The 16,647-nt window shown below is 36.8% G+C and overlaps 1 long non-coding RNA gene across 1 annotated transcript in view; it reads left to right on the forward strand.

Annotated features, from left to right (window-relative positions):
- The first annotated feature begins 1,799 nt into the window (after positions 1–1,799).
- Positions 1,800–16,647, forward strand: part of LOC147651667 (uncharacterized) — a 66,539-nt gene continuing 51,691 nt past the window's right edge. Inside the window, exon 1 of the long non-coding RNA XR_015273779.1 lies at positions 1,800–1,863. This is a non-coding gene — a long non-coding RNA (uncharacterized LOC147651667). The remainder of the gene's footprint in view (positions 1,864–16,647) is intronic.

A 16,647-nucleotide genomic window follows, 5' to 3' on the forward strand; every position in this document is an offset into this window, starting at 1 on the left:
CTAAGCAAAATAAAGAATAAACAATCTTTATGGATCTCCTACCTGGAACGAGTGTGTAATATATTTCACTCAGCATGCTTTAACATTTTGCATCAGAAATGTCATTCTTCTTTTACAAGTAGGGTTACAATCTTGCTGTATTTTTAAGGCTTACAGTGGTTGTCATTTAAGCATTTCAATAGACTCATAAACATTTACTCATATTCTCTGGATTTTAAGAATTAATTTTGGTCGTTTTGTCCTTTCTTTACATTTATTTTTGTGCTGTTGTTTTCAATTTCAAAGAGTAAGAGGTATTGTTCAATGACAAAGGCTGAAGTTAATATTGTTGTGTTTAAATATCCCTTTCAGTGCCTACAATGTAAAGACTGCAATCTAGATGAAATTACTGTTGATGCTAGTGAATAAGTTATTCATAGTTTTGCAGAAGGAGTTGTGCTTCCAACTTGAGTGCCTCACAAATAGGTTTTTTTACATCTTTGGATGTAAATTATCAGCTATTTTAATCTAGGAATATATCAGAAACAAAGCTGTAGGGCACTCTGATTTACTGCATCTTTGTCAAACTTACCAGTATTCAGCTTATTTTCTCAAATTTCATGGGTCAAATAACAAGAAGATTGTTTAGGATACATACAGAAAAAATATATTTAGAGATCTAATTTAGTTTCTGACCACTAATGATGACTGAGGTCTGTAGTTCACCAAAATACTGTTACTGTTGTCCTTAGTAATCAGCCTTTACTTTAGGTTGGAAAAGTATTATGGATTTAAGGCTTTATTTAAGTGCCCTGTAAATTCTCTTATATCCAGAAAGATGCCGATTGTGATAAAAATAAGCTGTTTTTCAGTGTATCATTAATACTGAATTTATGTTATGGTGCATCAGATTTTGTGCTCCATATTTAGTAATAAATAACCTGGCACTGAAATAGGAGGAGAAAAGGAAAAATATACATTTCAAACTGTTTTGTTGGAGTTCTTACAGTTGGATTTTTTTCCCCATACTTTCAATTTCTGTAGTCCTGATGTGAGATTTCCCAAGTAAGTTATTTTTTAATCTATCCATGGACTAGATTCTAGTCTTACTTGCTTCTAGCCTTGAATGCAAATAAGTCCAGACTGCAAATAACTGAGAAGTTTTTATTGGAGTAACTGTTTTGTTTTTGCTACTTGACCCATTGTCCTCCAACAGACAAAAATGTCCTGGGGAAAAAAACCCCAAGGATGATGACAGAGTCTAAAACCTTACAGAACTGATTTACATGTGTAGTGCTATATCACATCACAGCTTCGCAAATCTTACTAATAGAATGGTGTTATCTAATTTCTGAAAGCAATATTTTTCTTAAAATCTGCATAAGCATGGCTTGAATATAACACAAATTTTAATTTCTTCTATATTTAGCACAGGCCTGGCAAAAGTCAGACAGGAATATTCATAGAAATATGGATAGCTGATAGAAATTTTTCACAATTTAAAACTGGTAGTAACATGGTAGAACTTGCCATCTGATACAGAATAATACAGAAAAATCTCTGGGTGGTTTTAGATCCAAAATTGCTCTAAAGCCTAAATTGTATTTGCAATCCTTATTAAAATATTCAAGAAGTATTAATAAATAACAATATAGCAGTGCTACTTTTTAGAGCTTTTTCTATATCCTCAAAAACTGTGCTAAAATAAAAATAGTTGAGAAAGTGGGAGAACAAATACTGCATGTTTTATGACAATGTTGGTCCTTAAATATCAATATTCACTTATTTATTTATATTGTTTTGTTTACATATAGGTGAGGAAAAGTAAAAATATTTCTCATCCACTGGAGGACATACCTCAGATTTATTTTGGCCTTTCAGAGCGTGAGTATGTTTTTGGAATAGAAATAGAAATGTGGGGGTTCAGAATTCATGATGTTAGTTATGCCTTAGTTCAGAAAAGCATTTGTATGAGAACTATACTTCACTGATTACAGCAAAGCCAAATTTAAGTAGTTAAGTGCTTTACAGAGTTAAACCACATTTTCTTTAAATGCCAACAACCTTGACAAATGTAACCAAAAATGCTATCAGGGAAAGGAAGCTACCAGTAACAACAATGAACTGCAGATAAATCAATATTTTTCTTCATGAAAAGTATCATGGAGTATTGCATGGGAAAGGAGAAGAATAACAATTACTGTAGTACAATAAGATACAAAGAAGGTTAAGGAGTTATTTAGATATTTAAATTAGGTTCAAAACTGTAGGTCATGTAAAATGACAGTGTCTTCAGGTCTTGTAGTAGTCCCCTATTAAAAGAACCAGCCTCAACTGTAAATCACCAGCCTGTGTTACAAGTTAATAAGTTTCTGTTAACAAGTGGAGAGGCTTTGTGGTGCCTTGAGCTGCTCAGGCTTCAGAGTCCAGAATGCAAAGGCATTTCTGGGTTACCTTGGGGTAACTTGGTGGGCAATTAGCAGCCTGCCAGCTGCTCTGACCTCGGTGGATAAGCTGTGTGTAATTTTGCCCACCTGTGTTCACAGGGTAACTCACTTCCCTTTCATCAGCAGGCTCACATCAATTTACTGGGGAGTAATATCAGCTCCATGGATAAATCAGCTCTGTGAGCTGCTCCTTCAGACTGTAATTTGCCTCATGTTGACATTTTTGTGTATTCATCATGGGGAGTCACTCACTCTTTTGTTTTCCTTTTTTGACAAGTGATGAATCAGTTGATGTTTTTTCTATTCAATTTTAAATCATCTCATAATAAGTGTATGTTTTAGGTGTTTGGAGATATTTTTAGAAATTAGAAAGTATATATAACTAGTGGAAAGTTTTACTGCTTTCCTACTACAGTTAGTAGAGCATGAGGCTGGCAATAAAGACATAAATAAAATGAATATTCGTAAGTAATAAATATTAATTATGCAAGGCTTGTGTTCCAATGTGCTGTTGCTTGTAACAGGTCCCACCTGCATGGCAGAGTGCACTTGTTAAATGAGAATTGCTATTGGAAAAACACCTAGTGGGATTTCACTAGAGAAAACTCTTTCATCTGCAGTAGATGTTTACTTTTTTTTTTGGCTCCAGCTTGAACCAAAAAGAATTTTTAAGTCTGAGTTTCTTCCTCAAAGCCAGGTATGATTTAACTGATGTCTTCGATTCTAGGTATTCAGCATGCACTACATGAACAAATTACCTGTTGGTTAGTATTTAAATCACACTCATAAAATAAAGTTAATATGAGAAAAGGTCATCCAAGGGTACTTCTTCTAATGTATGCACATATCTGTAGCCAGGTCTTTCATTTTGCTTCTGTGGCTCTAAAAGCAGTTGTTCCATGGGGTGGCTGGGGCTGTGTGTGGGGTTTGCTTTTATGGGGAACAGTGAGAGCTGTAATTCCCCATTAGGATGTCCCTGGTTGTCATGGCTAGACCTAGGCTGCATGTAAGTGTATCTCATCATAGATCTGTTTGTCTCAGAGGTTCTATTATATTACAAAAAAACAGTCCTTTTGCCATCAAAGATAAAAAGAAAGATAATTGTTCCAAGTAATTTCTTGACAGTGCCAGAGCTGTAGGGTACTAAGGGGTTATTTTGGCTTATTTGCTAGCTCACAACTCCTCCTGGGTGGGGAACAGGTCACAGACTGTTTCTGGCCCAACACTGAGCACACGAGTGCAGGTTTACTGCAGACTCCCATCTCAAACCTGCAGTGTGAAGAATGCAACTGCTCAGAGAGAGACCAATGTTGATTTTGTCCTTTGGCCAAGACAAATTGCAGAAAGATGAAGTTATGATGACAAAAAGCCAACAAGACCACAAGAGCAGGCAAAGAGTTTTTAAAAACCTCCAAAATCCAAACCAAGACATAAAAAAAACCCAACCTCAAAAACAGTAAGAGACCCAAAGACCATACGTAATTTAAAAGGATTGGTGAATTCACTAAAATTTAAACAAAATAAATTAAAATTTAAAAATTATACTTTTACCCAAGAAAACAATCACACACACACCAGGTGCATACACAAGGCACAGAACAATGGGTAAAATATTCTGAAAATTTATAGGAAGCCTGAAAGGTGCTTCATTCAACCCTGCTTGGCAGCTAGCAAGTTTTTTAACTCTTGTGATGTTTAATTTTTGAGAGAGATATGACAGCATACCCAGCAAGCTGTTTCCTTCCCAAAGCTCTCTCAGCTCTACCTTTTTCAAACATTTGTACTTTGATTAATGCTTGCTTATTTCTGGTAAAGCACTATGGATCATAATTCAATAAAGATGGCATTTACTGCCATCTGTCTTAACAGTCTTTGAATAGAAAATGTGAAAGGTGAAAGGTTTACTGGTAGGCCTTATTGCCTCAAGCATACATAGAATAAGAAGCATTAGATATGGTACACAGTAATCCTTGCAAAAATGATTATCTTTTATTCCCCATCTTCTCCAAAACAGCTGTGCCTTCTTTGAGCCATGATTTTACAAAAAAAAATCTTTTTTAAAAGATGAAAACACAGCAACATTGGGCTGTAGTCACTGCCTTTCAATGAAATGCTGCAATCAGAACTTGGAGGGTGGCCACCATGATTCCAGATGTTCCACCACTGTTACACATTAGAAAGCAAACAAGGATATATTGTATATTGCCTTAATGCTTATTCTGAAAGGTGAATGTTTCAGGTTGAACACCTCACTATAATACATATTTGTCTCTTTCTGGAAATTCACTGCAGGTATTTAAAAAAAAAAACCACACCCAAAAATATGTTTATGTTATTATTCAAAGCATACTTAACACATTAGCTCTTTAATTATTGGTATAATTCATTGGAGCTGAATCAGAATGTTTAGTGTAACTGAATAGGATCATAAATCCATGATAGATTATCTTAATAATTCTTATTCCTGTAGTGTGTATGGAAATAGCCTACAGTTTAAAAGAGACAGGGGAGAGTTCTGACAGCTTTAAACTAAAAAAAAAAAAGCAACTGAGGCTTGATTTTTGCCCACTCAATTTCTTTTCTACCACCTATTTTAAGTATCAGTCTGGTATGAGGCAAGCCTGATTTTAAATTGCCTGGAGTGCACAAAACATGAAACACTCTTTTCAAATGATGATGTATAAAAACCTATGTCATTACTTTGCTAAAAATAAAGAAATCAGAAAGCTCAAATTGTTCTCACTCCTAAAAGCCAAAATACAAAACATACTGCAAATTTTTTTTTACCACACTGTAGAGAAATGATAGCAAGTGTCTTGTTTTTAATTGTCACTGGACATGATTAATAGAAGCCAGAAAATACTACCATTTTCTTTCTTGTGTCTTTCTGTTTCTCACAATGGGAAAAGTATTGATACCCTCCCCTTCCATGTCTTTCATACAGCTCAAGCCAGCATTAGTGTGATCACAGCATCAGAGTCCCTGATGGTGCTGTCAGTGATATCAGTTTGATTCTAGGCCACTTGCTTTCCAGATTACTCTCTAGTAACAGATCAAAATCAGATCAAAGGTCAGGCAGTGAATACTGAGTTAAGATTTCTTTTATAACTGTCATGAAATCCCCAAAATATTCTGAATTTCATTGTCAATTTTAAGTAATTGTTGACCCAAAATATCTGAGTGGCCTTTTACCTGAGCACTTAGACTCAGTGCTGTGGGAATGCTTAGAAAACCTCATTCTGAAACCAGATCCCCTTTCAGGGCATCCTTATCTATACAGTCCCATCCACCCTAAGAAGAATGTACCCTTGCACACTATTCAGTGGAATTAAGATCTTAGATGATAGCATGTTGCTTGAATTCTGTAATTACTTTCCTCTTTCATTGCTTTGAAGGCAGTTTAAATTCTTTCAGGTGATTGCATGATGAATTTTTTTTTTAAAAATATGTTACAAGGTGCATTTTAGCTTTACAGCCTGCAGCTAATTAAGAGAGGATAACACCAAGGACAAGGATATGTGTGAGTTGCAGAGGCTGTTGGTGCAGTGTCATATGAAAGATACAATATTTCTAACCCTTGATCAGCTCTTCACATTTAACTGCTTTATTGTTTTCAAATCTTTAGAGGTTAACTTCTTTTAAGGATCCAAACCAAGCTTCTTTAGGACAGGGGAAGGCTTAGATGAAGCAGAGATAGATCTTTTCTTTATGTTAGTTTTCTTTTCCCTGTATCCTAAGTTTTGGATCAAGTCTAGACAATTATTATCAAATTAAAAACTTCACCGATAAGGACAGACAGAGCTTGAACTGTAGGCAGCAGTGTTTAGACCACGTTGGGGACTGGTGTAAGTGTGTGTAGCTCTGCTGGTGTCAGTGGAGTTACATCTGCTCACACTGGGTCTTCAGCCTGCAAGCTGGAAGCATTCTGGATGTACTGAATGCTGCGTGGCAGCAATAAATAAAAGAATTTACTCAGACAAAGTGTCTTCCATCTGAGGACCCTCAAGCACTTGGAAAGCATTACTTTCTTTCATGGGAGAGGAAAGAATCTTTAGGGCTACCCAGATATGTATTCTTTATCCACTTGAGAACAGCGAAGGTTATGCATTGCAGGAGGGGGGTATTTTCTTTTAAAATGTAATGATATATTTAGACATTAATGGTATAATTTTATATCATCAAGAGCTGAAAATTTTCTGTCCTGCCCAAATGTATTTTGGAAAGATGATCTGTGGTATACATGAGTTTGCAAACAGCATGAATATGTTAGCCTTTGCTGCTTTATCCTCTGCCAAAAATGTAGAGACGATAGCATCTGTTTCCACTACCCACGCTATCCAGATCATTAAAAACTCACAAGAGTTGGAAAAGAAGTTCTGAAAGCTTTCACATGTCTGTCTTTGCTAGGAAAATCACTCTCTTGTAACCATGTGTTCAGACAGTCTTTTTTGCTTGTGGTTCCTGAATTTCAGGTGATAATGAGTGATGCCTGGAAAGGTGGCATTAAAATTTAGGTAATGAAAGATCTCAAACACAAATGAATCCTGAGTGCATGCTTTAATAAGTGCTGCTTCAGCAAGTTTGGAAATCATAACTACACTTTTCTCTCAATGCAATGAGATGTGGAAAAATCCTATCAGACACATAGGTAGCTGAGAATGGGAAATGTGAAGAGTTCACAATCAGGTCTTTCTAGTATGGATCTTGGATATCTGAGTGACATGTTGGTCTCTCCATTGCTGGAGATAAAAAAAAAATAAAAAATGTTGGCTTTAGAACATATGAAGATTTGGAATGGGTTCACTTTTTTTTTCCCCGATAGTTTGCTAGCAGCTATTAAGAGCCTTCTAAAATAATCATAGTACATTTCCTTTTCCCATCTCTTTCCCACATTCCCTTTAGTTCTCCCATATACCACTGGTAAGTTATAGGTAGAAGGAATAGAAGTGGAAGGAATTCTATGTACTAAATTGACCAAAATACAGGAAATAGTGGTCTCTTACTTGTCTTTTCTGATTATTTTTGAATCATATTGCTCTTGCACAATGCAGAACAATTTGAAAATGCAAAGAAGCCAAATCCAAAGTGACATCCAGTTCTTTCACTTTCTTCCAGCTCTGCCACAAATCTGTGTTTTGCTGTTGCAGAGCCTGGTTCCTCACTGTTAGTATCAGTAGCAGTGCAGACAATGATTTCTGAGCAAGCAGAAGTAGCTTGGGTTTGTTGGGTTTTTTTGGTCTAAAGTCTAGAATTTAAGGATATTAAATAGCAAAAACCCACATAATTGATGCTTGTGTTATGAGACGTGCAACAACCATTTAAAGCTCTCTCAGGGATTCACTAGAATGGGAAGTAGGAGGTTTGAGAAGAAAGCTACAAAAGGGACTTGAGTGTGAGGATATTTAAGAATTTAAGGAATAAAAAGTAAAATCACAACTAATGAAGTTAAACCAAAGCTTGTAACTTTCAGCCAAACTTAGGGGAGTAGGCCATAAATCTTAACATTCTGATAATGAACGTATTTTTAAGTGTTAAAATTTTTGGTTTTATTCTTCTTGAGTTCTGTGCCCACAGGAAGGTTTGAACTGCTTTAAAATATTTGAAACTATTTCATCCTATTCTTTCCAAAATTGGCAAAATTTGCAGTTATAGATTGAATTTTACATAGCTCTTCTCTGTGTCTGAAACCTAGTAATAGAAATGGGTTATATGGGCATATTAACTTCGATATGTTAACCTCTAATTTCAGGTTTTGGCAGCAGACCATAACAGACTTTCTGGTGCAAGTAACAAGAACCTCCTTGTAATCTGGACAAAAAAAATATCAACAACACCCCACTCCCACCTCGCCTCCACCCTTTTTGCACAGCAGTGTGATCTAGAATGTGCAGATAGGGTGACTCCTGTCACTAGAACCTCTGCTTAATATTATAAATAAGTGTATTTTGTCTGGTCTGAAATAACTTCTGGTGTGAGGATTTAAAGCTCACAGTATCTGTCTTGGGACTGAGCTGATTTCTGTACAGTGTGAGAAATTCATTGTTTTTTTCAGTTCCAATTTCATGAGTAAGAGGAAAATACTGCAAGGCTTCTCCTGATTCTTAGTGGGAAAGCAGAAACAGTCTGTTGTGCAATGTGTATTTGTGGCCTCAGGGCTTCCATACTTTCTAGTCAATTAAAAAGTTTAAAGTTGAACAAGTTTTGTCCCTATCAGCGACAATGCAGGGTATCCTGGAATATTCAAAGAAAAATATCTCTCCAGATGAGTCACATTTTTAATGTATGCTAGGTGTGTTTTCTATAATGATGCCTTTCCCTGGCCTTAAAAATCGAGGACCAGACACAGTTAAGGGATAAGGGTTTTTTTCCTGGGTATTTTAATAAGGATCCTTATGGTGCACCACTTCACCAAGGTGGGATGCGCCGCAGTGCACACACAACAGATTGCCTATACAATTTATAGACCTTACAAATGAGCATATCTAACAAGGATGCCCTAATGGGAGGCCTGGATGGATGATGTGATAGTCCCCCATCTGAGGAATTCCCCCCTGGATTGGGCAAATCTCTGGCTTACAGAATATGTTCTAGAGAGGACCTTGGTTTCCCAAGACAGCGCAGCGTTTTCCAGCCTCCTACTACAAGGCCTTTAGGATGTTTGGTCTCCTGGCCAAACAGAATACTAGGGCTATGCTAAACTATCAAACTGGAGGAATTACAAGTATGCATGCTAAGAATACTGAGGATACATAAAAGTTATATAAAAGGTACATGAAAGAAAAGGCAAAAATCATCTTGGCATCAATAACTTAGGGAAAACTAGTATGGTTGTAAGCCACATATTCAAAATCTGTTTTTCTTGTTGGCCAGTGTTATGAGGCAGAGCCCTAGGAAGGACCTGGTGCTGACCTAGCAGCAGTCCTGCAATGGTCCTCAGCCCTGTGTATAACTGTCTTCTTGTCATTTCCTGGACTACAGAATAAACTTGCCTGACTTTCATCTGCCCTCAAATTAGGAGCATTTGGGTCTTTTAATATTGCAGATGGCAAGAAGCTGGCTTGAATTTTGGTGTCTTTTTCTTGTAAGAAAGGATTTTGCCTTGGGAAATGGTCCTATATATCCCATGCTGCAGAACAGGATCCTTAAGTCTGGCAATGACGGTTCCTGTTCGTCCTCAGTCTCAAGAAATCTTCAAGCAGTGGCTCACTGTTTATCTACTATGTTTAGCAGTATTATAATGATATAAGTTTAACAGCTTGGTGTCTCTGCTAATTGTATCCTGAAGGTAGCCAGCAATACTGATAGTACATTTCCTGCAGGTAGGCTCCAGGGTTAATTATCCTTTGGTTTTAAAAAAAAAGTTATTGTGTGGTAATGCATTCAAAATTAATAAACCTGCCTGTTTAAAGTGAACAAACTGTCTGGAGATGTTACACTCATCAAATTAGAACCAGCAGACTGTTTACCTGTGTTTTCTTCAGCTGTTGAATAGATGTTGTTGCACAGGATTCAGAGCTGTTGTATGCAGTGTGAAGATAACCCTTACATCATTTATTCTGAAATTCTACCCATTGAAACTATGTACCCAACATTTCCTTAGGCTCATGTCAAAACATTTTTTATTGTGCCCATTCCCAAAGGAAAAAGATTCTGTCCACCTTTTGTGTAGTTTGAAATCTTTAAGGTAGATACGACTTAAAAAATAAAGCATTGGATAGAAATGTGGTAGCAACGAGGGCAGCAGAAGTTTCTTGTGCAATGTCTTAGGTAAGATGTACAAAATCTTAAAATATAATAAATGATGGAGTGGAGGAGGAAGATAGACCTCTATGTGCACCTCACACTGAGAGTTTTTGCAGGGAACTTCTGTTGCAAATGTCATAACTCCCTGAAAAGTATCCTGAAAATCAGTGTTACAGAAATGCCAAAAGGAAATAAGTGGGCACTTTCACAATGAGATGAAACGATTCAACAGGTTCTTCTTCAACTTGTAAACAGCTTGTGGATGCATGGAGAGGTAAGATAATAGTTCAAAATCAGTTTTTCTCCTATTTTGAGTTGCCATTATGAACACATGTTGCTCTCCACCAATACAATGAGAGAAGTAGCAAGAACACAATTTTCATTTTCCATGTTGAGAAACTCACATCAGTACTGTGTGTGCAAGATAATGGGTTAAAATGGAGGAAATATGTGCACGTTGTTCTTTCGTAAAATACCAGACATGCCCGTGACTTATTGGTGTGAAACGCTGTGCGTGTCCTGTGTGATGATGTAGGAGTCTCAGAGACAGCACGCAATGTGGCAGTTACTATGGTAACAAGATGTTTTTCATTAAAGGGCCATTAAAATGGTGGCATATAAATAACATATGTACAGTACATTGTCTTTGAGAGAACTGTTCTTGTTCAGGAATTGTAAGCACATGCTTTCATTCCTCTTCCTTCTTTTTTTTTTATGTTTTTCCCACCTCCTTATCTGAATTCTTGTATATTTTTGATCTCATATGATCAGCCTGTCTCATTTTTAGCACTTTGCCTCTTTGAAGCTATAGTGCTTTCAGACCTGATATGATATAACAAGAGGTGACTGAATAAGATGCTTCTTGCTAAGGACTACAGACAAATGGAAGGAAAATGCGTGAGAGTCTCATTCCTCAACTCTGAAGTATGACACACAGTTAAGATGTGTTCAGTTAAGAGTACAAGCTTCAAAAGTTCAGAGCAGTTTGTCTCTGTGCATGCTTAAGCTCTTTATTGCACTTTAGGCACCAAAGTAATTCAGTGAGTGGACTTCAGTTAGGTAATTTGGTGAATTAAAACTGAACAAGGTGTGAAACTTTATCCTGAATTGGGACTCGGTGTTTCAGATCAGTATAAGATAAAGTTGCTAAATATATGTAGACAGAAAGCTTTTCAGAGACTCTGTTCCCATGTCCCCAACTGTTTTCAGAAGTTGGTTGGGCTAAAGCAGCAGAGTGGGTGATTCCACTGCAGTGCAGTCAGTAGTGAAGGCTGATATCTCTTTTCCAACTCTCCTGCTATCCAGAGTAATGTAGTGAGCACTGGAGAGGTGGTTTGTGTATTGAAAATTAAGAATTGTAATTTATGTGTGAAATCTGTCAGATTGTTTTTAGTATTCAATAAAAATATTTTAAGATTTCAGTAACATGCATTGGGTAAAATGACTGCTGCTCACTTGGGTGAGCTAGCTGGCACTGTGAAAGGGGGATTTGAGACCTTTCAATATTGCTTACTACCCTGAAAGAGCAATTAAATATACTGAGGGAGTAGATGCATTTCAGCATTAATAAGCAATTGCAATGAAAATGATAAAAAAACCCCTCCAACTGTTGAAAGTGAGCTGTGGTAACAAGAATGATACCCTAACTTTTCATCAAGTCAATGCTATGTAAAAGGAGGAATAGTGAAATTGAAAGCACCTTTGTTGAACCTAGCATCCCATGGATTAAAACACAGGATTTTTGGCAGGATTTTTTTTCCATTCTATGAGATATATTCAGGCATGTGTCTTAAACCATGGAGATGAATTCATAGATGTAAATGTAGATTCAAGTTGGTAAAGCCATATACTGTACAACTCCTCTTCCATTCATCCCTTCTAGTGGCTAATTTTACCCATTCTTTCCAAAAGCAAAGTAAGTGGAAAACTCCTAGGAAAGTTCAGCAGAAACTGAAATTTAATATAAAGTAACAGCACAGTTCTCAAACAGAGTAGTGCATGTAGCCAAATATCAACCCACTGCTTCCTCTTTTCTTACTTCACATGAATTCTTGTGTTTACTGCTTATTGTTGGATTTTTCCTGTGTTTTGAATTCTTTCCAAATCTTCTTTTTCAGAAAGTACCACAGTAGCATTTCTGAAGAATGAATGCTTGTAGAGACAGTCACCAATGTGCAGTAGGAACATTCATTAATTGAAAACAATTCAGTCCCAAAGTTCATGTTAGCAGAATTCCACTGCCAATTATCCCAAATCACTCTGGTGCAGCAGATAACATAAATGAAAGTGGAAGAGCTGTGGGACACTCTTGTATGAGTGAGCTATGGCACTCAGTAGGATGGTGTCTGGGTGATGCTCAACACGTTTTTTACATTAGACACTATGGAATAAATGGTTGTCTTGCAGCTTCAGAGGATTTAGCCACTGCTAGTGAGAAATACATAATTCCCAAAGGGCAGCCCTCAGTGGAGATGGGAACCTGGCTTTGCATTTTCCTGTCCTGCATTAGAAATTAAAGCTGAGTTGAATTATAATCAGATATGGATCTGACTTGAAAAAACTTCTCAGTTTCATTGATTCAATGGCAGGAATGGCAGTATTTACTCCAAGGAATTACCAGTATTAGGATTGTGGTAGGAAGCAGTTCCTATGGAAAATTATATTCTTAGCAATAGGTTTATTTCCAATTCTAAAAACAGAAGACTGAGAAACTTCTGTGACAGCGTGTGATAAATATAGGCAAACACCGAGTTTCTGTAACAGTTCTTTGTATATGCAGTCAAAACAAAGATATACATTGAAAATCTCAAGCATTATCAAGGTTGTAAATTCAATAATTTAAGAGCTGGAATTCAAGGTTTACAGAGCAATCTGAACTTGATATCAGTCTTGTATCAGAATCCATGTAATCTGATAGTATTTTTAATAATCCAATTACTATTCTCCTAAAGGTTCCTCCTTTGAATATTTATGTCTTTATATATATAATTATATCTGTAGCTATATAGATATCTGTCCATAAATGTAGCTCTAATAATGTTGAATTCTCAGACTAACGAAGAAGCTAAAACTGAACAAGCTTTTACTCATCTTTTTGCAAGAAGGTGGAGAATTTTCACTGGCATCCATCTCAGAAAAATGTGAATGTCTGCTCTGTGTATAAGACAGGTCTCCATCCTCCTAGATGAGCAATTTTATGTCAACTTTTGTGACAGAAGAGTGACTCAGTAGGATTCAAGTGAGCTGGGTTAACTCTTGAACCTGCCTCAGCATCACTCTGTGGCCATGGGTAATTCAGTCAGCTCCTGTCTCTTTCTCAGATGGCTGGTAGGGAATAAGAAATATTGGGAAAACAGTCTCCCTATTCTAAAGGTGCTTCAGGATGCTGACAGTATGAATCATTCAAAGCCAAAGTTACAAATAATAAACCCTACTTTTTATTGTTGGAAAAGGAATATTTTCCTAATCCCAATGCTTGATTAATATGTCTTTGACTCCAATACACACTCACACTCATGATCCTGCACAGCTGCTGCCAGCTCTCACTCCTGTGCTCAGCCAGTCCTCTCTGCTGGCCTGCCCAGGGCTCTGTTATGGGACCAGCGTGGAACAGAAGGGTCCCCACAGTGCCAGCTGCAGGCAGAGCACAGGAGCTCGCCAAGTGGTTGTGCTTTGCCTGGGGGGCTCCTTCCCATCCTTTGCTCCTTGGCTCTTTACAGCCTGTTTGTTGCATTAGCACACACACTTTTTACTTCTGCTGTGTTTCTGTGTCAATGTCATTTCAAATGAGTGGGGCACCAGTTGCCCGTGGGAGTTGGCTGAGGTGTGCTGCTGTCCTGTGTTATGTGCTGGGATGTGGCTGAGCTGCTCACTCTCCTTAAGAGCAATCTCTGCTCTAGATTCTCCTTTTTCTCTCTGTGCAAGCCTCTCTGATGTTAATAGCAGCAATGTATGTGTGTAGGACATTATAGTTCAGAGCTTTGGCATCACTCTCTTTTTGGTTGTTGCTACACATTCCTGCTGCTGCTGTAGTGGCAGAGGTATCCCAGGATCCTGCTGCTGGTTTTACATTTCAGCTCTCAGGCTTTCTCTTTCTAAAGTTGCATTTGTATTGATCCTTCCAACTTATTTATAAGACTACTGCATAAATAATTTCTCTTCCTTCCACAAGCTTTTTCTCATAACCAACTTCAAGAGAAAGACTAAGAAAGAGATGTATTGTGTTTTCCAGATGAGGAAACCTGTCATTTATTTTTAAAGTGCATGTTATATTTTCTATACCTCTCCAATAACCAGAATTAACAATTTCATCTTGGAGGAGACTCTTTAGGCTCCTGAGAAAATGCATAGATTTACAGAAAGTGCTTTTCTTTAGAACTGACACAGTTCATGTGCAGAGAGCTTTCATTTGCCTATCATCTAAATATATTATGTCCATTTAAAGTTGCACAAAACAATGAAGAATGAAAGCAATGTTTTTCATTTCTAACAAACCGGATTCAATTTTAGCAGATATTATTTTGTGTAACAAATACAAGACAAGCTTGTTAAGCTGCATATTCTAAGAGACCTATGTTTTACATGCCCATGGTGGCTGAAAAAATGAGAAAGCTACCTTGGGGGAAGGATAAATAATTACAAATATACAGACCTTAAAAACACACTAAGTACTCTTTGGCATCCTATGAATACCAGATCACAAGTAAGATGTTTAAATGGAGTATAATCCTTGAACCTGATATGCACAGAAAAAGCAAGAGGTTTGTTACCTCTGTAGAGCAAAGCAGAAAATATATTTGTCTGTGGCATGGCTCTGCTTAATGGAGTAGTTTAAATTTAACTTTAGCTTCATATATTCCAGTTATTTCAGAGATGGATTAGAGAAATTCATCATTTTATATGTTTGCTGCTGCTGCTTATGAAAAAAAATGATATGCTGCTTATATAAATAGATAGTATTTAACTTTATTTTCTTCAGTCTTTTTACTTCTTTGTTGCCAACAGAAATATATGGTGTACTAGGCTTTTTCTGGTCTAAATTGGACTTTTTTCTTTAGCTGCATGCTCCTTGTAATGCAAAACAGTAGGCAGTGATCCATGCAGGCTTCCATTTATAATATTAATACAAGCCATGTTCCATGCTAATACATCACATTAATATTAAAGCAAGAAGTGTAAGACTAGTGAGTGCTTAATCATTTGCAATTAGTACCTAACAGCTAATTCAGCAGAGGGCTTTTAGAAAGAAAAAAGTGTGTATATGGAGGGGGAGAAGGGGGGAGCAGTAGTTTGCTAAATGCTGGTTGATTTAACTTTAAGTATTTAATACTGTGAAAACTTAGTAATTAGAAGAGTTCTTGTCACCAGTCAACTTTTCTTTAATTGATAATTTAAAAATAAAATAAGATAAAACCTTATTCTCCTTAGAAAAGACAGCAGTGAAAGCATAAATCATAAAGTTCCTTTACTAATTTGGTTGAAGATTATTCTAACTGTTCTTGAATCATTCAGGATTATATGCTCAAGCTTGAAATCTTGGATTTACTGAACTGCAGAGCACCATATTCCATTTCTTAGATTGACTGTGGATCTGGAAAATTAATCTAATCACCCTATAGCCAAAGTCTCTGGATTAGATTGTTAAAAAAATTGATTTCCAAAATCTAGTGAGAGAAGGGAGTTGTTAGATGTTAAGTGAAGTAACTTCCTGGTATTCTTCCCACAAGTCTGTGTAGTGTTTTGTTGCTTGTCTATTGTTCTGGTGTCTCAACAGCCTGAGTTTGCTTGCTGTAGGTTTGTCTGTTTGGGACACTTAAATATCCCAGGTGGAGAAATGTGTAGTTAAGATTCAAAATGCCTAAAACCTTAGTATTGAGAAAAATTATATCCAGAAATTATCAAATAAATGTCAACAGATTATCTCCTTGTCTTGTTTCCCATCCCAGGTGCTTTTGAAGACCTACCTGATGTCCAGCTGTGTTCACGTTTGCTATGATTTTTAGTTTTTCCTTCAAAATGTCTTTATGAAAAAGGGTGAAGGGTGCTCAGAGCCAGACTCTGCAAGTGGGACTCTCATCACTGTTCCAGCTTTGCTTTTGATTTTCTGTGCTCCTTTGATTTGACACTTTCAGTTGGAAGAACCTATATAGGTAACAAGAGAAAAAAAAATGCATTGTCTCTGTCTAGGGACTTGTGTTTGTGTTCTTAGGAAGGGCTTATGTTTTGTTGGATAACGTTGCTGCATACCTGTATATATCATATATTTATGAACCACAGATAAAAACTATTGCTACTTGTCTGTAAAGAATAAATGACATTGTTGAGGTAGAAGTAGCTTCACTGTCAACATCTTTGAGGAGAATTATGTATAATTTCACATATTATGAGTAATCTGAGGAAATTTGCTGAGTAGATAGAAGCTAAAATATCTTACCTCCCACCTTGCCCCTCTTTTTTCTCAATCCCTGGGGATTATCCA

The sequence above is a fragment of the Cyanistes caeruleus genome, chromosome 9 (genome assembly GCF_971803275.1).
Source record: "Cyanistes caeruleus chromosome 9, bCyaCae1.hap1.1, whole genome shotgun sequence".
Classification (NCBI taxonomy): Eukaryota; Metazoa; Chordata; class Aves; order Passeriformes; family Paridae; genus Cyanistes; species Cyanistes caeruleus.